This window comes from Nothoprocta perdicaria, unplaced genomic scaffold, assembly GCF_003342845.1.
Source record: "Nothoprocta perdicaria isolate Ctin4 unplaced genomic scaffold, notPer1 scaffold_15, whole genome shotgun sequence".
NCBI classification, from domain to species: Eukaryota; Metazoa; Chordata; class Aves; order Tinamiformes; family Tinamidae; genus Nothoprocta; species Nothoprocta perdicaria.
In genome coordinates, this window is record NW_020454649.1 from 4,977,454 (window position 1) to 5,000,365 (window position 22,912).

Genomic DNA, 22,912 nt, shown 5'->3' on the forward strand with positions numbered 1-22,912 from the left:
CGCGTAGATTTTAACTCTGTCCATTACACCAAAGACTACATTTAAACACAGGTATGGAGTGTTTAGTGACCCCTAAAGATTTTTGGGTCCTCTGTTTTTAGAAGCTTGGCTGAAAATATTGAGGGTAGAAAACAGAGAAGAGGAGGTGCAGGCTCTGTTCAGCTGCACCTCTGTGTTCTGGATGGCAAAGCACAAACACCTTCAGCACTTCTCCCAAAGCACCTTGGCCCGTGACGTATCTGCAGGCCTGTGACATTTTGGATGCATCGGAAGGCCATTTTACTATAAACACACAGCCTATAGTTTCCCTCTTCAGATTCAAATTTTCTGGAATAAATTATTAATTGGTGCCAGACTCTGTATTTTGAAGAGTCAATTGCATTCAATGTTCAATCCAGGCAATATCTGACTTGTGCTTGATTCTGAACTTTCACATTATTTTCTTTCAAACCTTCATTTGTGTCCCATCAAATCACAGCTTGAAAAGAAGGAAAAAACCAAAACCGGCTGCTAAAAGCTTCAGTGCAATTTTTAGATCAGCTTTCTATTTCTCCAAATCCAAAAGAGAATTCATGAAGGAAACCAGAATGCAATAGAGAGACGAGTCATTTCATTTTAAGTTTTGCCCATCTCTTCAGTCGTATGAGCCTTGGGCTTGTACAGACCACAGGAGGATGGCTTCTGCAGAGCTTTTCCTCCAGCTGCCCCTCTGCTTATTCTCATCCCTGACCTCTCTTCGTTCGTAACCATTTTGCCACAGTTGCTTTTGAGGGAAGAGCACGACACGTTTCAAATCACCCACCAGAGCTGTGACACTTCACGAGCATTTCAAAAGTCCTTTTAACAACACTAAAACACAACTGCTGAAATACATCAGGAGTTGGAGGCAGCAGTAAGGCAGAAAGCTGCAAATGAGTTATTTTCTGCCTTTGAAAATTCTACTTCTGGAAAGGGCACTTAGAGGGGGGGAAAAAGGAAAAAAAAAAAAAAAAAAAAAGAGCTACAGCATCTATCCCTGCCCTCGCAGCTAGGAGAATGGGCAAGATGTCACTGCCCTAGAGCAGGCTTGCCCGGCTTGCGCTGGCCCTCTGAGTTGTTTGCAGGGGGAAATAAAACTAGGAATGTTTTATCATGATTTCCAAATTACTGCATAATGAATGCCTCAAGAATGCTTCCAGCACAAGAAGTCTGTTTTGCTCACCAAGCAACTGCCAGCTTTCTAATGCAGTCACGTCGGAGAGCTTGCCAGACTTGCGCTGCGTAACCAGCGGGGGCCGCGGGCCACAACAGCTCTTCCCGCTTCCCTCCTCAGCAGCCACATCCAGGAGGCTCTTCCACACACGACAAAAAGCCTCCACCAGCCAAGGCACCAGGCTCGGTTCTAAGAGCATCCCTTTACACACAATGGGCAGACCAGAATGAGAAAAGCCTACAGAAAAAACACAACTTTCAGACCGCAAGAGTGAAATAGTTATAATAAAATATTATAATTATAATAATTCTACAGGCATCTATTCTAGGATTAATACTTTACATAAAGCACCACATGTTTGGAGTCATTCTAAAATAAAAGAATATATATTTGTTTCCCGCATAAAGCGAACAGCAGTCTACTAAATGAGTACACTTGAAGTCAATCTCAAAGTCATCTTCGCTAGAGGAACGAATCCTTTTAATCTAAACATTAAAAATTAGGAATTTGGGAGAGAAAGTCATCTGTTCTGTATGTTTGAAGTCAAGAGATTACTAAAAACACTTTATTAGGTATTTACTTAAGAAGCTAACTGTCATAAATTTTACAGCTCTTCTAAGTCAGAATTTGTGGAGATCAGATTCAGAAGGTATTAAGTTACTATCTGCCTTCAAAAGCTCACCAATAGTTCTTGTTGAATAAATCCTTGATAGCTATCACAAACTGCACCCAAAGTTCAGCAGCTTCTTTGCAGCGAATCACCTGCTCAGGCCTGCCAGCTCTGGCTGCCGCTGCCAGGCGGCTCACCCAGCGCAGGCGCAACGCCCGCCCGGCGCCCCGGGCGAGCCTGCCAGGGCCAAACAGCCCTGGTGGTCAAGCCGACTACCCCAGACGGCACCAAAGCTGCGTGACTACAAAAGCAGGACTGAAGAAAAGCAGAGAGCACTCAGAAGGAAAATAGGCAGGATTTCTTAGGAAACCATAACCCCCTCCATAGGAACCTGCAGTTTCCCATCTGCCTTTCAGCAAGTGTCACTTGCTACCTAGGTCAGACAGCGTCCTTCCCCCACAGTGACGTAAAGGATTGAGATGCTGCTCATCCCTGCTCTGCCTGCTGGTTTTTTTTTTTTTTTTTTTCCTCTCATTTGGTTGGTGGGTTTGGTTTTTGTGTTTCTTTGTCTTGCTGTAATTCCTCAAAGTCAGGAGAATTGGTCTATATTAGAGTAAAATTACAAAGGTAAATATAAATTCTTCCCCTTTGCTCGCTTCTCATAAGATCACGGGACAGGTGAAAATACTCTGCTTATCAAGCCAGAGCTGGAGCTGCGTGTATTACAAGAAAAGACAAATATCTGGAAGTTTTGGAGAGTAAGATTTATATTATTGCAATATGATTGAGTTCTCCGTGATGGAGATAGATGGCTATTTGCTTTCTTCATTTATCTACCCACATTTTCACTTCACATTTCAAGGAGCTGAAACCTTTGCCTCATCCTTTAATCTAAGGGACCAAAGGTAGCAGAAAACCCACATGAAAAACATGTGGCCCTTGGATATATGTTGAGCAGTTTTTCAGTAGATCTTATTTATTTCCTCCAAGTCTTCAATATCTAAAGCTTTTATGTATTCATTATCAGCAACATGTCGAGCAACGTGATAACTTGACAAGGTTCTATTGAAGCAGCTTAGCGGGACATACAGTACTTAGGCCGCCTGATAAGGAAACGTTCAGAAAGGTCATATCCTCTGTTGTATTCCCTGTCTCTCCAGGCAGCAGCAGCTGGGGCTTTTTGAAAATGAAAGTTTTGAAATATTCCTGGGAAACGTGAGTATAAAGCAGTTTGGCTGCATTAGCACAGTAATTATCACTTACTGTTTATCAATTACCACTTGTTGCCCTCTCAAAGCTGGGGTTAAAACAACAAGCCTTGCCCTAACAGTCAGCTGTGTTGACTGGGGCCGATAATGAGCTGCTGGCCAGCTCAGCCTAACAGCTGGATCTGGGATATGATGAAAAGGTCCAAGTGGATGAGGAGAACAAGCCCCATCTTATCTGCTCCCAGACAGGGAAGCAGTCAAAGGGTACCCCTTGGAGGGGAGATTCAGGTTTGCTGATCCATCTACAGGCAAATCCTGGATAGCACCATGGAAGTATTACCTTTTGCTCAGTGCTACCTGGTCCCAAATCTGAATTTCTCTTCTTACGTGCTTATCTTATGCAATTTCCACACATCAGTTGCCATATGGTGTATAAAATCAAATTAAATTTGGAATAGTGCAGACCAAAACGTTCACGCAGACTATGGCTGGTTTGCACTATACAGGGGGCAAGGTGTGACACTGATCTGAAAGTCTGGTGATGTTCGAAACCTACTGAGTTTGTTCTGTGCCACTCACCCCTTTTGCAGAGTCAAGGCAGAAACCAGGAAAAGCCAGATTTTATTGATACGCTGATATTCACTACTACCTGAACAGGTAGCGCTTGGGGCAATCTCAGAAAAATCAAGAATAACTGTGATAATGAAGCCCTTTCTCTTCATCTGCAGGTTCTGCAACTCTAAGGAGCTTGGCCAGACCAAAGAGCTGCTCGCTGTCCAGGTGGACAGCGGGACAGCCAAGCATGGCTTGGCTTGGCAGCATACTCTGTAAGATGTGATGTATGAGATACTGATAGGACATTATGAGGGATATGGGGACACAATTTTGCTATAGAACCTGAAGCATGTGCTTAGTCACAAAATCTTTACTCAGGCCCACTACAAGTACTAAAAACCCTTTAAGAGGAAATTTCTCTAAACATTAGTTTCTGGTGGTTAAAAGCCTACTGTACAGTCCAACATGTCTTGCTGATCGTTCCATTGGAAAAAAAAAATGAGATGATTAGGTCATCTTTACTCTTAACTTTCCTCCTCTTTATTTGCCCTTACACATGCAGAACTCTTCAGTGGGTTTTGCATGAGTAAAAATACAAGCATCACTATTGGATTTATTAAGTAAAATCTTACCTTTGATGAAGTAGACTTAAAATAATGGTTGATTGTAAATCTAGACCACAGCTAGATGCTACTAGCAAAATAGTGAAATGAGTAATGGAAGGAGGGGAAAAACAATACTTTTAAATAAATCGAAAAAAAAAATCATCATTTACATAAACACCTGCTCATTCTTGCTTCTTTGGAAAGACACTTACTTTAAATCCTGGCAAATACTGCACGTCAGTCAAAGCCAAGATATGCATGTTTCTTCCCTCACTCCAGGCTCCTGGGATCAGAATCAGCAGATGGAGGCATTGCTGTCACCTGTCCTGCCCTTCCTTGGGATAAGGCGCATTTGAAGAAATGAGAGATGGGCAAATAACCCTAATGACCATTTCTCTAATTCTGACTGGAATTCACTCTGACCATCAGTTCTCAATGTGTTTCCAGTAAGTCTCACTTAATGACAGAAACCTAATTAATTCATCACATTGACAACTCCTATATTTTAAACTGATGCTGAATTCTTGGATTCAGTCAGCGGATAGAATAGATGCAAGACAGAGAGCAAAAAATTCACTGCTCTTAATTTGTGATGTCTAGCCCTCTATGACAGCAACCATCAAGAGTCAGTTAACCAGACGTATCATCTAGGGTGACCTAGCAAGATCCTGCTTGCAAATAAAAATTGCTTTCACAGCACAACTGAGGTCAAACTGTGGCTGTGGGCAGCGAGGGGAAGGGGAGCAGGCAGGAGACTGGGGAGCAGGTAGCATTACATTGTATTGGCAAAGAATTATTTCATCAGATCAGAGAGCAAATGGTAGCTCAAGGTGAAGTCAATATTATGCTTCTTTTGAAAATAAAGCAAAATTGCATCTAGAATCCAATTCTGACTTCATGCCTGACCCCTCTCTTTACAATGTTTCACCAGTAGGCCTGGGATTTTATGAATATGCAAACGATGATTTGGACTGAAATCTTGTACTCGGGTTTACTATTGATCACAAGACAACTACCTGGCTCTTCTGCCATTTTATCTGATGTCTTGCTGTGATCATTACTCCTGTCATTTTTTTTAATAGTCGAATAATAGCCATTGAAACGCCTCCTAGCAATGGTGCAGGAAGGCTCTGGGTTGTAAAGAAGTCTCAGCCCAGGCACTCTCGGAGATAATGCCCTGCAGACTGGGGTGCAAGCAGGAGTCCTTTCGTGTGTGCACAGGAGTTTTGTAGGGTCTATCTCAAGGAATACAAAACATGAAGTTTTCTGAGCAGTGAATTAAGAACCTCAGGGAGCAGTAGAGATATTGATTCCACACAGTGTGCTGTTCAGTACAGAAAAGTACAGGAGATAATCATCAAGGGTAGCTGCTTTCAAATGTGCATGAAACACCAGGGTAGGACCTTTCATCCTCTATTAGCAAAGCTGGTAGTGCTCAAACAATTGTCTCCATCGTTTTAAAGCGACTTTAAAATGTTTAATTTACAAACATAGGAGCAGCTTGAACCTTCATTTTGACTGAAAGCAATGCAGGTCTGGGAGAAGCGTGAGAGAATCAGCCTCATCCTGCATTTATAAAGCAGCAGATTTTTTTGTTTTTGAAGTAAGGGCTGTTCGGTGTAGAGTAAGGAAAAAACTGGGTTTTGTTTGTTTCTAAAGCAAAAATTAAATTAGAGACAAAACTAAATGTCATATATAAAATAAAATTTTAAAAAAAGTCCAGGCCAACCCTATCAGCTATGCTATGGATCAGTTTGTTCTTTCTTTTCATCAGCTCCAAAAAAGTGATTTCTAATGATTAGTCACACATGGGACAGAATTCTAATAGCAGGCAACTGCCAGGTGATCTGCCAAGAGGTTACCTGCTTGTTTCTTGGGGAGGACAGGTAAAATGAAAGCACATTAGAAACCAGAGGAAAGGGAAGTAGTTGATTCCATGAAAAGAGGAAATAAGGCTAATTATTGAATTTCTATCTTTAAATCGCCTTGCAGCAGGCTTACAACTTTTTTTCCCATTTCTGAATTATTCAGAAATACAGACATGATAAAATCACTAAAATTATAAATGAGGTCCATAAACAGAAAAATTAATTTAAAAACGTCTGTAAAACATGACAAGCACATGAAAAAGATAAGTTTGGCAGAGTAGCCCACAACACCCCTAACCACAGTATTTGTTGTCCAGAAGGTCAAGCTCTAGCCTTCCCTCCATTTGCTCCCCTACATACAGCACAAAAAATCTGGACCCCTTTGAAATATTAGCCACCATTGACGTGCAATGATTTTTGAAAATGCCCCCTCTCTCCATTAACTATTACAGAATCTAATGCAAAACTGGAATCTTTAAATCCCTTTAAAAAAACCCTTTAGATAAAAGATGGGGGGCAAAAAAAGCCATGCACTGATAGAGGCATGTGAACCTCCACAACACACAAGCAGGAAATCATAGATAATTTTCAAGTAGAACCCTACAAACATGGCCATAAAGTGTCCGACCTGCTTTCTTCAAATTGAATTAGATAAACCAAAAGATGGTGGGAAAAATTCCAGGCCTCCCTGTCTCCTCACTTATGGATCGATAGAGCCTTCAGGAAGCCAAGCCTGGGTGGTGGCCGGGATCTGCACATTCGGCGTTATTACTATACTTGAGTTCATTTAATGCTGCAACTATAGTTCATTTAACGCTGTGCTGGCTTCTCTTGCATTTTCCTCATATAAAAGTTAAGTATCCACTACAAAAATGAATCATCTAAACTCCAGGTAAAAGCTATCACAGTATGAAAATAGAGATCATGCTGTGAAAATGATATCACATGTTATATAAAAAGAGCCATCCTATTGAAAGTGTTTGTGGTTTGTAGTTTACCTCCTGTTAGCGCCTCTCTCTGTATTGATTTCTAAAACCTGTTTAGAAAGCTAAACTCGGATTTTTTTTTACAGAAGTATTTGGAGAGTTCAGCCTGTTAGCACCTTTCCGTGAGTGAAAAAGCAATATATATTAAACACAGGTACAACCTAAGAACATTAAGTCTGAAAATTGAAGCACTCAGAAGTTTCAGAATGACATAATTAAGATCCCTTGTGCATACATAATTCAAGCCTCAAGTCTGTGCATGTCCATCAGGATTCACCATCTGACCAGACCGTCACCTCCTTGCCCAGACCGTCCCTACAACAAACACTCATGGAGCCACTGCTTAAGACTCTGGCTAGGCCACAAAATTGCCCCTTCCCGCTTGTGGCCACTAGGAAACAGGAGAGGACGCAGCCTGGGACTACCCAAGCATGGAATAAAAGCCAATTTGGAGTTGCTATTCGGTCTGGGCCACTTGATGACACCAGCAGCAGAGCATTGCCCAGAGGATGTGGCAGAGGTGGCTGGAGAGGCCCAGAGGCTCCATGGGTACCCGCTGGCAGCACTGGAACACTGGGAGCACGGGGAATTCTCACATTCCCTCTCAGATTTGGGGGTAAATACCTACCACTTTCCTTTGCAGATACTTTCCATCACACTCTTCCATCACACTCTTCCATTTAACACTCTGCTCCAACTCATCAGATTCATATTTAAGCCTCCCTCTTACTGCTATTTGTTCATTCTAGTCTCTCTCTCACACATCACCCTCATGTTGCTCCTATCAGTCTCCTACCAGTCTTTTTTCCATTCCACATCCCTGTTCTCCTGCAATCCCTTAGACCAACAGGAGCAATTCCCTTCCTTACTTGCACAGTTCCTTCTTACCCTCTCTCAGATCCCTGTCCTAGGCGAGTCCTTTGGCAGATGTTCAATCCTGCAATCAGGTAGAATTTCCTTCTCCTCCTCCTTGGCCTACAGCCAAGGGAACCCCAGAACCCCCACAGCAGCTCCCTGTTTCCAGCCAACGCTGCCCCGCTGCGAGCAGCCCCAGCACCGCACTGCATAGGGCTGCGCGGCCGTCTTGAAGCTCCTCTGCCTCATGCCAGGCTAGCCCAAGCAAAGGCACCCTGCAAAGATGTGACCAGCCTGCACCACACTGTGCTTGCTGCACACTCTACAGTGATTTTAGCTCATGAATTCTAGGACCACTTTACTAATCATGTGGAAAAACAGGTTTTCCCATTTTACCCCAATGGATTAAAAAAAAAAAAAAAAACCACGAGTCTAAAGAACAGTATGATGGAACTTATAGATGTATTTTCTCACAGTATATATATTTTTTTTCTCTCTAAAGAACATGAGCATTTTTATTTAATTTTGAAACATATGGAGTGGGCTGATGCAGGCACCCAGAATAGAAAATTTCAGCACAGACAGTGCTGAAATTACATAAAAAAAAAAAAAAAAGAATAAAACTATAAGGCACTGCAAGCAAGGTCTTAAAATACAACACTTAGCACAATAGAGCATTACACTATTGCCTCCTTTTACTGCAGACAGAAGAACTTGTACAGGCTTTTATAGCCTTAGGTAAGTAAAGCACCTAAGCCAGAGATGCTACCAAGAACATGCAAACGACACAACCTAGACCAAGCTCAAGAGCCATCTTTTTTCTTATGTCCGCTGAACACGCAGGTCAATGCTCAACACTCCGAGTGGAAGGGTGAACATCCTCATTGGCTTGCACTGCTAAAAGCCTTATGGGACTTCTAAAGCTTGAAGGATACAGAAAGTGAATGTGAACCAACTTCAGTTACTAAAAACGGAGAGAAATGAGGCCAAAATTTACTTCTGTAGATACAAAGACCCATTCTCCATGTCAGAAAGAAAGGTAAATACAAGCTGTGCTTACCGTGCAAGCAGAGGATCGCACCAATGCTAGATGTAGGCCTTCCAAGTTAACTCCATTCCTCAACACAACCAGCTCTTAGGGAAAGGAATCAGGTGTCTGTTTAGGGCAGGGATTTTATATCACATCCTCGGAGATGACCCTGTTTACCTAGGTCCAAGTCTCTGCAGCTAAAATCTCTTCTCTGCTGCTTCCGCATGCTGAGAGCGCTTAAACTCACCAGCTGCTTTACTTATTTCTACTTATTTTAGCTGTAAAGTACTACTTCAAAGCTTTTATGTGAAGATTAAAAGCTTGGCATCCCACGCCACTGATGCCAAAATCTGTCTGTCCCTCTCAAGGACTCAGTTCCTAAATCGCTCTTCAAGCAGGCCTATATCATTTTAAAAACATATTACCTCTAAGCACAGTATATATGGAGCTGGACACTTTTCTGGAAGAGGGAGAGATCAAATGAAGAAGCGCAAGAAATCCAGCCACAAAAAGCCTGCAACAGAGGCCAGACTGAATCCAAGGAGGTGCAGTGTCATCCAGGAAAGCAGAAAGCTGCTCGGCTGGGCTGCTATCATTCAGTGCTCCATATAGGACCTGTGAGTTTCCCAAGGAAACCAGAACTACACAGGAACTTGCTACAGACACCTTAGTAAGAGGCTGACTCAGCTCAGCAGAGAGTGAGCGGGGGAATGTCTCCCCACAGCTGCGCACCACAGCACCAGGCACGCGGGCTCTGAGGACAATGGTGCTTTACCCCGTTAGCCACTAAGTGGAGCTACTAAGTAAGAAAGGTAGAGGGAACTGGTTTTGACTCTTAACCTTAACCTAATGATATCAGAAATTGTTTAAATCTTCACACAAAAAGAAACGTTTAAAGGGTCACAGCAAGAGCTCCAGTTGGCCTCGTAATGTGCTTTCATGTTGTCATGTTTCATCCAGCATTTTGGGGCTGTTGTTAAATGAGTTGGTTTCTGTTCCTTTCTCCCAGTAGTTAGGCTGTGCCAAGCCCCATTGCATGTACCTAGAAGTGCATGGCATTGACTAGAACCGTTACAAGAACTTCGCTACAGCTGAAGTTCTAGTGGAGAAGCCTCAGGGGAGCAGCTGGGTTCCTCCACGGGAAGGTGAGGCCAGCAGTAACTTAAAAGTGCAAGTGGACAACCACTGAGGTGCTCAAAATGCCACTGTGCCTCCTGATCTTAACTAGTCCCGGCTAGATCAGTGAGGCATGCAGTCCTTTGTTGCCCGTCTCTGGAAACTGTCAACTACATTAAGGCTCTTGATGTGGTGAAAGAAACACAGTTAAACTAGTGGGGAAGAGCCCTCTGCACCCCAGCAGAGCCCCTCTCTCGTCTACAACAGGCAAAGGCCACTGATCCTCAAGGACAGAAGCAGAGTCTTAAGGGAAGTTGTATTATCTATTAGGGTATATGTGTTGTTAAGGAAACAAAATTGTTTATTTGGAGAGGATTTAGAAGCATATCATTCAGGCAAACTGAAAAGAAGAAAGAGTAATAGGCAGAATCACACACGGGCCCAGTCCAAAGCACACTGAAGTGCATGAACACTGCCAATACGTTGCATATTTATGACCACATCCAGGATTGTGACCGTTACCTCTTCCCAGGAACAAGCTAAAGGGACACCTCCATCCAGCACAGTCAATAGCACAGAGGGTGCCATTTTGCTGGCTCTGGTGAGTGTTAAGCATCAAAATAAGCTGGACTGCTTCATTAGAAACTCCGTATGGTTCTAAAGCAGAATATTTAGGGATGTGAATCTGTTTATCACGGGACCTTTGATTAGTCATGCAAGAAGATACCGTAATGCTTTGTGATTTCCATATGCATTAGTCCATGACAAGACATTCGAGTCATGACTCCACCTAGCCAAGGAACATCTGCAACGCATGCGAGTGGACAGAAATGCAAAACCACATGTCCTTGCCTTGCTGCCAGTCGAAGACATGCGATACCAGCAACGTAGGGGAGCACTGCAAGAATTCAGTGAAACATCTCTCCTAGGCCAATTCCCAAGCCTGGGAACAGGACTTGGCTGCAGTGGACAAAGCAGTATGTTTTTGTGCAATTACACAGCGCTGCAGTAATCCCAGATCATTTATAAAGGCCCTAACTGAAATTCCTAGATAGTTCTTTAAAACTATTGTCTCTTCAAAGCTCTTGTGACACAATCTTCTACTGATTTAGTGCACAGAGCAAGTCTTTTGACTTTTAAGATCTTTCCTGAACATTCCCCTACCGTATCACCATTAGTTCCATGAGGTGCCACCAGTTTGGCTTAGGAAAGGTGGCAAAGTTAAAAGCTTCATCGAGGTGGTTCTGTTCAAAATTAACCTTTGTGGTTCCGAAAGATTAAAATATATATGTATATTTCTCAGTAGGGCTTTGTAACCTTTTCAAATACTGGAAGGTCACTTATGTTTTCAAGGCTGTTTAGCAAGGTCAGGTTGTAATGAGCTGCAACTACTTTATTTGTGATTGGTGGCTCTGAGGGATTAATTGTCCCTACTCTGTCTCATCCACAATCTAAGGCCGAATTGTCAAAATGATCCATGGCTTTCGTCCCCAGGCCCATGGTTTCATTATTAAGGTGCGTTCTAATCGATAGTAGCATTTTTAACATTTTGCCCCTTACGTTTTATCAATCCTTATTATCTAATGACCAATACTGAACTGGCACAAGGTTTTTCAGAAACACACTGACAGATTACAACAGGCAGTCACATGCATTTGTAATTAGACTTCATTACCATTATAAGTGCTGAATGGGAGCAGAATAGAAAGGCAGAAAGAATGCACCTAGTTCATGATGCCTGTCCCATTTCTTAGAGTCCCAAATGAAGCATCTTACCAAGTCTTAATTTAAAAAAAAAAAAAAAACAAAACAAAATAAAAACACTCAGCAGCCAGCAACAAAACAAAAATAGGATCCTTTTCAGGTTTCCATGTTCAATTGATTCTATTTCAGAGCCAGAAATGATTCCAGGAGCTTTAAGAATTTAACAGGTCCATTTAAAATTATGAAGTTTTGTTTTGACAATATATAATTAAAAAATAACAAAATAAAATTATCATTAATTTTCTTAAATTTGATTATGTTCATTATTTTGACACTTTGTCGCAGTTTAATCTCTTCTCATATCAATGAGGTGAACGCAAACATTAATTTTCCATTTCCTTCTGCTGGAAGCTGCGGCTAGCAAAGATAATATTGTGCACCCTGATCTAAAATCACTGCTGGCTTAAGGAGAAAGCTGAGGGGACAGATCCTCAGGTGGCATAAGCTGGCCTAGTTCCAACAAAGTCAATGGAAATACACTAATTTACATGTGCTGAACATCTGGCCCAGTAGTGGTCATTAACAGAATATTGCCCAAGAGCAACATTTTCCAGGCTACAGAAGAGCCAAAGTAGTTATTTTAAATTCCGTAGCATCCGCTCTATCTCCTTTTCTGTGAGGAAGGGTCATGGGGTGCCTATTGACACTCCTTGGCTTTCTAGCTTTCTTCTGCAGGGCATGGGGCCACCTTCTCCACTTGACCTTGCCAAAGGAAGCAGCCCAGCTATCCTAGGACAGCACATGGCACCGCACGCTACCTACGGACATGGACAGGAGTTTCTGTGGGAACTAGACACGTAGCATTTGACTGCCTGACTGAGAGCGTGCAGGAATTTAGCACTGCAGTTCAGAATGCTAAAATTCATCTCTTTGCCCAGACTTCAATTAAATAATCAATATTGAGTCTAAACTGAATTTCTACACCCTAGGCTGAACTAAGTCCTAACTCTGTAGTCCTGAAGGTACAAAACTCTTGCTGATTTCAGTAAGCTCTAGATTTTAACCATGAAGCCTCCAAATTTAGTATTTTTGTGAGATTCTGGTCTTCTTGCCAGTGCCTTTCCATTTTTATGATCACTCTGTAGCCCATTATTAGATTTTCTTTTTCCAAAGAACTTCTAAAGTTCATTAAAAAAAAAAACTGAATATCAATTTAGTCTGCACACACTTGAATAAGGGAACAGCTGGCACCACTCTGTCTTCTTCTCAGCAAAGACTTAGCCATGACTTCTAACACAGACATCTTAAACAGCAATGCATCCACTTCTCTGCTGATCAATGCAAGCAAGAAAAATGTTATGAAGACTCAAATGATTTGCTTTGATCGGCATCTCATTATGCATCAAAAATCAGCACTAACAAAAAAAAAGTGTCATTATTTTTCAGCTAGAACAAATAGCTATTTCTAAGGCCCAGCAGTATTTTCTTTAAGACACTGGAGCACAAAGGTCCCAAATGTCTCACATAAGAGACATTTTTGCCTATGATAATTCTAAACTTCTAAAGAATACTTTCATTTTTACAAAATGTTACCCTTAAAATCTCTTCTGTTTAGACTACTTGAGGCTACAGGCTCCTTTTCCCTAGTGCAAGCAGAAATGTCAGGAATAGAGAATACACGAATGCACAGTCAAATCTTCAGATACATACAGCGAGGTACTACCTAAGCGGCCTTCTTACAGCACTGAGAGCACGTTCATAGACCCCGCCGTTTGCATGACGTAGCCCACCATGGCAAGCAGCACCTGCCTTGGTGCAAGGAGACCAACCGTTTTCTTGGCATACCCCCCAGGTCTGCACACACGTCATCGCTATTCTCAGAGAAGTCCAAGAAACTGGCAATTCCCTGAACATTAGTGGAACAGAAGCAAACTTTGAAGGAAGCCACAGACAGATTTCAATGCCAAGATGCTCTGCACCCCACCATGCTCAGCTGCCAGTTAAAATGTTCATTGAAAGGTTCTAGAATGACACAGGCATCCTTCACAGCTTGCACTGAGCCTATGGAAGACAGAATTGATCCTCCCTTATTACAAAGAGCAAACGTCTGCCTATACAATAGCTGGCTCTTGTGTACCTGTCAGGTAGACAGCAATTAGGGGTCATTAAATGCCTAAAGCAGCTATTTTTAGAGGATTTACTTTATCCTTATTCCTGTTCTGCACATCCACAGTTTGCCTATTTCCATTTCTCTAGTACTGACACTCATATTACATTCTAATTATTGAATTCTTCATTTAACATTATGAGAACGTACAACAAATAGTTCTGTCATACCTGCTATTTTATACTTCATATAGATACTAGGAAATGACACTCAAGGAAAATATCAGAGCAAATCAACACAACTCATCACACAGCTTTTCCCATATGTTGTTTTGTTTTGCTTTCCCCCTCCACAAAGGTCACTTGAGAACAATATTTTATATATGCGATTATTGGATCTGACAGAATGCAGAGAAGTTAAAAAAAAAAGTTTGTGTTAATCATATTAGAAGCTCACTTGATTCTGAGTCCCTTTATGGCCCAAAATGAAATGCTATATAAAAAACATCAGTCCATTGTAACAGGTAATGTGAATCTGGAGGCCCATTCTGGGTATCAAAGACACGAAAGTGACCGACACAGACGTGTCTCCTTCCAAGACACTGCTTGCTGAGCACCACGGGTATCAGTTATTATTATGGGATGAGGTTTTTCTCCTTAGGACTTTCATTTTTCATTCCAGCCACCTACACCTTGTCCACGCTAGCAAGAGAGCGGTACAAGAGGAGCAGGTCCATGGAGTGGGACATGCTCGGAGGGGCTGGCAACCAGGCAGGGCTTGAGCCGCCCGCGCAGCAGCAGCTCCTGCCTGTTCCCGCAGGCTGGGGGCCACTGCCCAGCCCGCTCTTCTGGTTTACCTGGAAGGGACCTGGCCTGGGCTCTGCAACACTGTTCCACAACACAAACCAAGGCAGGGCAAGCGAGAACCGAAGAGTACTTTTCACCTACAATAAAACCTTAACGTAACTTCAAAAAATTCAATAGAAATAGTAAAATAATAAAATTTTTTGGATTACTTTCATATGAGCAACTGTATGTCCTTCCATTTCACTTCTTGTCTAGTTGCTCCTTCAAAAACAGATCACCACTGTTTGCTCAAGTCACTGCCTGTTACTAACTATAGCATTTGAACCCACCACGAACAAGCTAATGAGGCCAGCAGCCTTGCTGCATCCCATTTTTCAGGGTAACCTTGTCAAGTCCAAGCATCCAATCTGTAAACCCAGAACGCTCTCACTGCTAAGCATGAGATACTATTCTTTTCCCGTAATTGATAGAGGTAAGTCCATTCATTTAAGCAACGAAAGAACTTAAAAAGCTTTTTATAGAAAAATAAGCCACGCAGCTCTTGAATCAATACGGATGAGTTAGAAATTTCCATCAACACTTTGATAAAAAACCAACTTTCTGGTGAATCCATTCAGTATTTTCTCAAAACACAGAATAGCTTGAGTCTTGGAGAGCCCACAACCAGGCAGGATCTGCCTAGTGCCATCACAGGCTGATCACGTTGTCATTCCTTTACAGGCAAAGCCCACCATGGCCTTGCTTTAAATGAGCTCCTAAAACAGACAGTTAAACCAGCCTTTTGACAGCCTCCAAATTAGGCCCTGAAACACCATGCACAAACATACCATTTTCAACGAGCAACAGCCCTGTGAAGATTTTGGAGCTAAACTCAGGAAGATGTTTAGTAAAACTCCAGTCTTACAGAACATCCATCTGTTCTGACCGTGACAGCCCTGGAAGGATGCCACCAAGACCATCTGCATGTTGAAATTCTGGACTAACAGAAAAGTTTCCACTTTACTGCTTCCATATAAATATTTTACAAATATGTAAATTACACTCCAAGTGACCTGGATCAAAAACAGTTATGGCAATTATTTATCAGTAGTGCCAATCTAGAGAAAACAATCCCTAATATATATATATATTTCTTATTTCTAATAAGGGATTTTCTCCACTGATTAAAAAGACTATATATAAGAAATAGAATCAGTAATAGAAATCACAGAGCCAGATCATACTTTTGCTGTTTATCTAAGCAGTCAAAAGGTGCCCTGTAACGGCAGTATTATTGCATATGAGTTTTAAAGCCAGTCTTCAATCAGCTTTTAAAGCCGTTTTATACGGAAGAAGCTGAATTAGAATTCAGTTCTCTTTATAGCCAGCCATTTCTTCTGGAGGCAACGACAGGGGTGAGGAACAGTCTCAAAGACTATTTTTGCAGACTTCACAAACTCACAGACTCCTCCTCTCCCCCCTTCCTCTTCTCCCTCTTTCCAAATGAAGCCTCTGGTACTTTCAAGAATGCTAGTACATTCAGGTATAATTCATGTCCTACTTTTAAAGTTTCACAAATATGGGGGGGAAAAAAGAAAGAAACAGACGGAGAGGTAAGACAAGCACGCTGAACCCCTGAGCCACTCTGGTCTATCTGTGAATGTTAGAAAATTCTGAACTGGCTGAACTGAAAGCATCAGCTCAGGTATAAACCCACTGAACCAGCATGACATCAAGCACAACGCTCTGATTACTATATGCTTCATAGGTTCTCTGATCAACAAAACATGTACAAGCAGCAGCAGGTACCCCTGGGACTTTTACCTTTCTCCTGTACGTAGGAACTTCTGGCAGTAGCAGAAAGCCCTCTTGCTTCCGCTGTGTTTAAGGTGTTTTGTATTTACAGTAGTTTGGCATGAAGAGCCCGTAAAAGGCTCAAAATTCTCTCTAATGGCGCAGTCAAATGTTCGCATTATTTCAAGTACCTCTGATTATTCTTGTTATTCTAATTTGCAAAATACACAAGACCAGAACAATTCCCTAAATCCTTTTTTAGTATCACATGCTTCCAGGATTGGCTCCATTAATAGTGTGTTATAGAAAACAATAACACCACTGATTTTGACTTTTTCTAGATTAAAATGTTTTCTAAAACACAAGAGCTTCGAGGATGGTGGAGCCAGGTGCTCAGCTTCAGAGGAGCTGTCCGACTGGGGTGCTTAGCAGACCTTACAAAAGCCTCCTCTTCTCAGCTTCTGTTGTACTAGGTTTACTGGGCCACTAAGGTATCAACTATTTGCTCTGCAACACAATAAAAGGAGAAAGGCAATTTTGGGCCATGCACACCAAGCAGTAACCTGCTCTTGAAAAAGATACACAGCAACTTTGTCACTGCATTGAATAAACTGAACCTTCACTGTGAAGATTCCCCAGCATTAAAAAAGGAGGATTTGTTTTAATTGGAAAAAGAAGACTAATGAACCTACAGAGGAAACCAAAACCTAACAAGCCAAATCAGCACTAGGATCATTCTTGTTCGGAGACAGACAGAACTTTTCTGACTTCCTCAGTTCACTCCAGAAACAGCCCCAGCGCGTTACCCCTGCAGCTCAGTGCTATGTGACAGCGCCAGGGCCACCAGAGCCTTAATAACCCAGGCTGAGATTCATCTAACATAACTTGAGGCATTAAAAAGATAATACGTTTAATTCAGAGTTTGTCACTGTGGGCTCTTCCACAGTCAATGGAGAGAAACAGGCATCTCCTGGGGGCAATTCATTTGACTTGCCTATTTTCGGCTGAGATGAATCACTCCCTAAAGGAGTTTCTCCACTAACTGTAAAGTGAATTTAGGGTGACTTCCCCAGGCTGAGATATCTACATTTTTGATGAAGACATGTAAATTCCACTCACAATTTTCAGAGATGAAGCAAACATTTCTGGCAAATCAGCAGGGTTAAGTATTTATTCTGTGAAACCAAAACCCTTACACCAAACTCCCAGGTTATATTTTTAAATCATGTTTTTAGATTACGTTAGCTTGTACAATCCTGTCACTTACAAATATATTGTGTTTATTTTAACAGCTTTTAATTTCAAGCCAAAAAAGAGCCACATTAAAAAAAAAAGCAAAAAATAAATTTAACTCCAACTCCTGCAGTAATAAGGCTTTCAGTTTTCTGTCCTATTCAGAGCTAACTTCCACAGAATAACTTTTCTGAAACCATCAGTGAGGCACTTCCAGTACATACGCTGCTATTATTATAAAAGCAAATGCTGCAAGCATCCTTCATCAGTAACTCCATTTTTTCCTCCTGACAGTCTGACATGGAATTTCAATTTTTAGTTTTAAGCCTTTGTAACTTCACAGCAACATACAAATCATGTACAGGAGGCTCTACTCAAAGAAACTGTTCAGCACACCTCTCTTTTATAATACAGGTTTTCCAGCTATGCACTTTTCCCATGGGATAAGCTGATGTTACACATTCAGAAAGGACCTTTCAATTATTATTTTTGGACAGATGATCCATTAGAGTCACCATTAGCACTGCACTCATGGATATACTCTATACCTTAAGGCAAAACAAACCCTGAGATGGAATATAATCCACGATCCATCAGCATTTAACTTTAACAACAGTCCTGTTTCTCCTTTAATGACAGTCTCTTCCATACACGTCCGTTTCCACAGACGTACTGAGCCGTTCCTCACCAACTCTGAGCTAGCAACACTATTTCTGTAACACACAAACAAAATGCTCTTTTAAAGTATTATATAATCACCTTGCTTACGTTAAGTACATTCCAGATTTTTTTCCTATTTTTAAAACCGATATACCTGAAAATAGCTGTTAGAGCAGTCGTTAAAGTTATAAACAAGAAAAAGAGAAAACAAACGGAAAGTTGAGTTGAAAGATTCTGTATTCGCTGCTGAAGAGAAATCCTTTATAATCTTTTCTTTTTTAAGGCATCGTAACTGTTATCACTGAACACAGTAAATATAATAAAGTCTGGGCACATGACCAGCTAAAACAATCAGAAAATTAGTTTCATTCAAGGCTATTTAGTTCAGTCTGCCTGCCCTACAATTTCACTCTGCGGTGCTGCCACGCTGCAATCCACTTGCTCGAAAACAAGCGCTGCCTGCAGCAGCCCAACAAATCATCAGGTATGTGATTAGTGTCCTCCTGCAGCCACCCCGCATCAGGGAAGAAGCGGATCCCCAGCTTGCGTGAAGCTGCAGTAACGCTATCACTCCACGTCTAACCCAACCTGGAGGTGCCATCTAGCAATGTCCTACTTGCTTCTTGAATTTCGGCATGTTTCCCTAGCTGTTTTAATTACCTGTAAGCAGATGCTACACTTAAATGTACTTTTCTGAGAAGCACGCTGCAAGTTTTTGGCCACAGTTCAGAAGAGCAGTCCCAACCAGGAAGGTATTTAAGCACAAACTTAGCTTTAAACTCACAGCTTATTTCAAATGGGAATGGCATGATGTTTTCACAAACAAAAATGAGATTTTTTTTTTCTCCTCCAGGGGATATTCTACAGGCAGATCTACACCACAAATCCCTAGCAATTTCTTTTTTCAAGCAAATGCTTTCTTTAACTGGCTGTATAGTTATCATGGGGAATCACTACTACTACGTGCTGAAGTTTGGAAAGCAGCTGGCACAGAAGCAAACTGTGCATTTACTTGGATACTGAAAACATCAACTCTTCTACACAAGGCCGGGCTGTCAAGCAGTGCTCTCTCAGCATCAGTCACTGGGCTGCAACTGCAGAGCCCACGATAAGCAACAGGGAAAGGAAAGCGCGCCCTGGTTCAACTCATCTCTCGTTCAGGTTATCAGCTGAACTCTGCAACTGCTCCTTTGCCTAAAGGCATCTCACATCCTTCATTAATGTTCCCAAAGCCCTCAACACAGCTCCTGTTCTTAGAGGTGTTACATTTGCCAGCCTCCATTGCCAAATTTTCTTAATATTTTTTTAAGAAGCAACTGTGTTGCTCACAGCTTTACTTTTTATATTTGTTGAGACTTGATTCCCCTTCAAACACTCTATATACTAGTAACTAATAGATTACAAATTCCATTTTAAAAAGCCCACAAACTTAGTGTTTATATGGCACAAAGAAAAAAGGTAAAGAACATGTTTTTGAAGAATGGGAACAAGGCGCAAGAATTGCTTTTCAAATGCAGTTAAAAATAAGAATTCTGTCCTTACGCCAAGCTCTTGGAGTCAAGTTTCACACTAGAAAAAGTCTTTATTCCTAAGATATAAAGTCCTGAAGATGCAGATTTATAATGGGCATTTTGACACTAATTAGTAATGCTGATGTGCAACCAGACAGCACAACTTAATGGCCTTGAGCTACTCCCCGATTGAATCACGGGTGTGCGGCAATGTTTATTTCCAAGCAACTGGTTTGAGTAAAGTCAATAAAGTTATAAGAGCAGGTGCCTAATTTCTATATATCCCTGCAAAGCTCTTGGGTTTTGGTTACTGAGAAGAAAAAGAATAAGGGAGTATCTGTATAGGTAGGTGTATATATATCTCCAATAAATCACACCATTTGGAACCTTGCCTCTCAGAGTAAAATAAAATGTTTTGATATAAAATTAATAAAAACTCATAGCCAATACTTGCTCTGACGGCTGTTTGCAAGTCACACTGATTTGTTCATTGTGTAGACACAAATGAGCTAATGGTCTTGGTCACATTTCTAAGAAGGTCAAGAGCAATCTCATCCCCAGTCCTCTTGGCATCCAAACTGCTTTCCCATTGGCACTATCTGCTAAAAACAGAGGAAAACTTGGCCCTGCTGAGATCAATAACAATTTCCACTGAACTTTGCTAGAGACAGGATTTCACTTGTGAAGAATAAAATATCTCAAATCAAGGTTTTGTCTCCCTGGCCTTGACAAAGTTTGAGATCCAGCTTGTTTATGAAGTGATGATGAGAGTGTACCTGAACTTACATGTGCCATGCCACAACTTTCCTATTTAGCCATATGAAATTTCACTTAACTCGAAATTTCACATAATATGTATATAAAATATAGCACTATTTTTCATATAAAATATTCACTTATTACTCTTAACATAATGCCACCTTATTTTCACAAGCACGATGAATTAATTTTATTACAGTTTCATGCATGCTCAACAAGAATTAAAACCCCTCTGTATTCTGCAGCCTTTAACCTGAAGCAGCCAATACACTATTGGGAGATTTCCCTATTCATAAGAAGCTCCAAGTCCAGGTAGAAGATAACAGTGGCAGCCACTTGCCTCTTCTGCCACGAGCTAAGCAGGCAGCTTCGGCAGCTGACGGAAGCGGCATCAATGACTATGAGCAGATGAAAGAAATCACCAGAGTTTCTTTCAAAGATGGGCTGCTCAGCAGCTTCAATGACTTTGCAGGCAGCCTACCTGGTTTGTTTGCAGCTTTAATACACCAGTGGCTACTTATGCAAAAAAGGGGAAAACTAATTAAATTTGTTTATGTATGTTATCGTGTGGAGCACTCATTTGCAGACATCAAGCTATGAATCATTAAATAACTGCTAAATTGGTCTCGCGGGAGAGCTGGGGCGCGGCGCTGGGCACCCCGTCCCGCCACGGGCAGGTGCGCTCGGCCGCGGCCAGGCCACGGGGCCGCTTCAAAGGCGCCTTTTGGGTGCGCGGCCAGGCTCCCGCTGCGCCAGCGCGGGACACCAGCGCAAGCAGCCACAGCCCTCCTGTCACAGCGACTCCTCTGCCTGATTAATGAGGGCATTTGAAAGACAATTAGCTAGAGCAGGTTTGGCTGCAACCAGCTTATCAATCAGGCACCTCTATTCAAAGCACCGGAGCCCTCCTTTGTTTTTCTGCTGCAGAAGAATTGTATCAGCTGCACACAAACAGCCAGGGAGCTCCTGGTGGTATTTGCAAAGGCGGGTGCACTGCAGCGAACCACAAACAATACAGGAAAAATGTTTCTGAGAGCCACAAGCTACTGGCAAATCGCAACCGCATCTTTTATATCATTGGCTTTCAGGTTGAATATGGTACACTAAAGGCTGCACAACTGCATTCAACAACTTCAAGTTTCCAAACAAGAAGTTTAAGCTAAGTTACAACAAAGACATACAAACACAACTGCATCCATTCAGAAAAAAAAAATATATATATATATATATACATACACTTTCATTGGAAAGTCCATTGTGAACCCTACTCTGAACCTCTACATTTTAAACATGGATTGTTTCCACTTAAAAGAAGAAAAACAAAAATAAAAGAGAGAAGAATTTGGTGTAATAACTCAAACTGAATTGTTCATTAGCAACATTCTTTTATGACTTTCCAGTAAGAAATTAAACATAACATAGCATAAATCTGCTCTCCCAGGAGCAAGCTGCATTGCTTTGGTTTAACAGGAGCAGCACTTTGCCATACGTAAATGAGCAGAAATATGGAAATGACTATTTAAAGCCCATCAGTGCTTTTCCTCAAGATTTTCCTTTCCATCACAACTATTTTTATCGAACACCTGCCAGAATTAAGAAAACTGTAATTTTACTTGTGTATAAGTAGAGCTGAATTACTGACTAATGTACTTAAATTACTTACTCAGCCAGTAGTTCTGAATAAATCCAAGACTGAAAGAGTAGAATTGAGTATGAAGACTGATGTGCCACTTTTCCTTGCAGTTTAATTTTCCCTGGTAATACCAGATCAGAAGTATTTTTAATGCATGACTAGCGTAGTACGAAGTGGTTATATCTAGAATGTTAGGAGGCTATTTTTTTTTCACCCTGCTATCATCTATTTCAGAAGGAAGCTCACAAAATAGCTACCTCGTGTGTGTGCTTGAATACAGACCTAATAAAGTAAGTGGCAAATTAATCTCTGATTAGATTAGCTGAAGTACAAAGACAGAAGGAGCTTCAGCATAGCCTCTCAAATTCCTGTGCGCTGGAATTATATGACAGTCCAGTAGACACTAATAACTATAATTGTTTTTAAAAGTCTGGAAATATTCCCACTGGCAGCTCACAGCTTGTCACAGGACTAATCTGCAGAAAGACTCTTGTGAATCTTCAAGCACCTCAGAGACAGCTCCCACAGTGGAACCCATAAAGGGAGCACTAATGTAAACTTGTCACCGGCATTTTACGCCCTCAGTCCCGATCCAGGATCCATCACAGTCAGGCAAAGTCTTTCTCAGTGAGTTTTAAATTGGCCCCACAACTTCTTCAGAAGTTATGGAAATGGTGGCAAGGTATTGGGAGATGCTAATA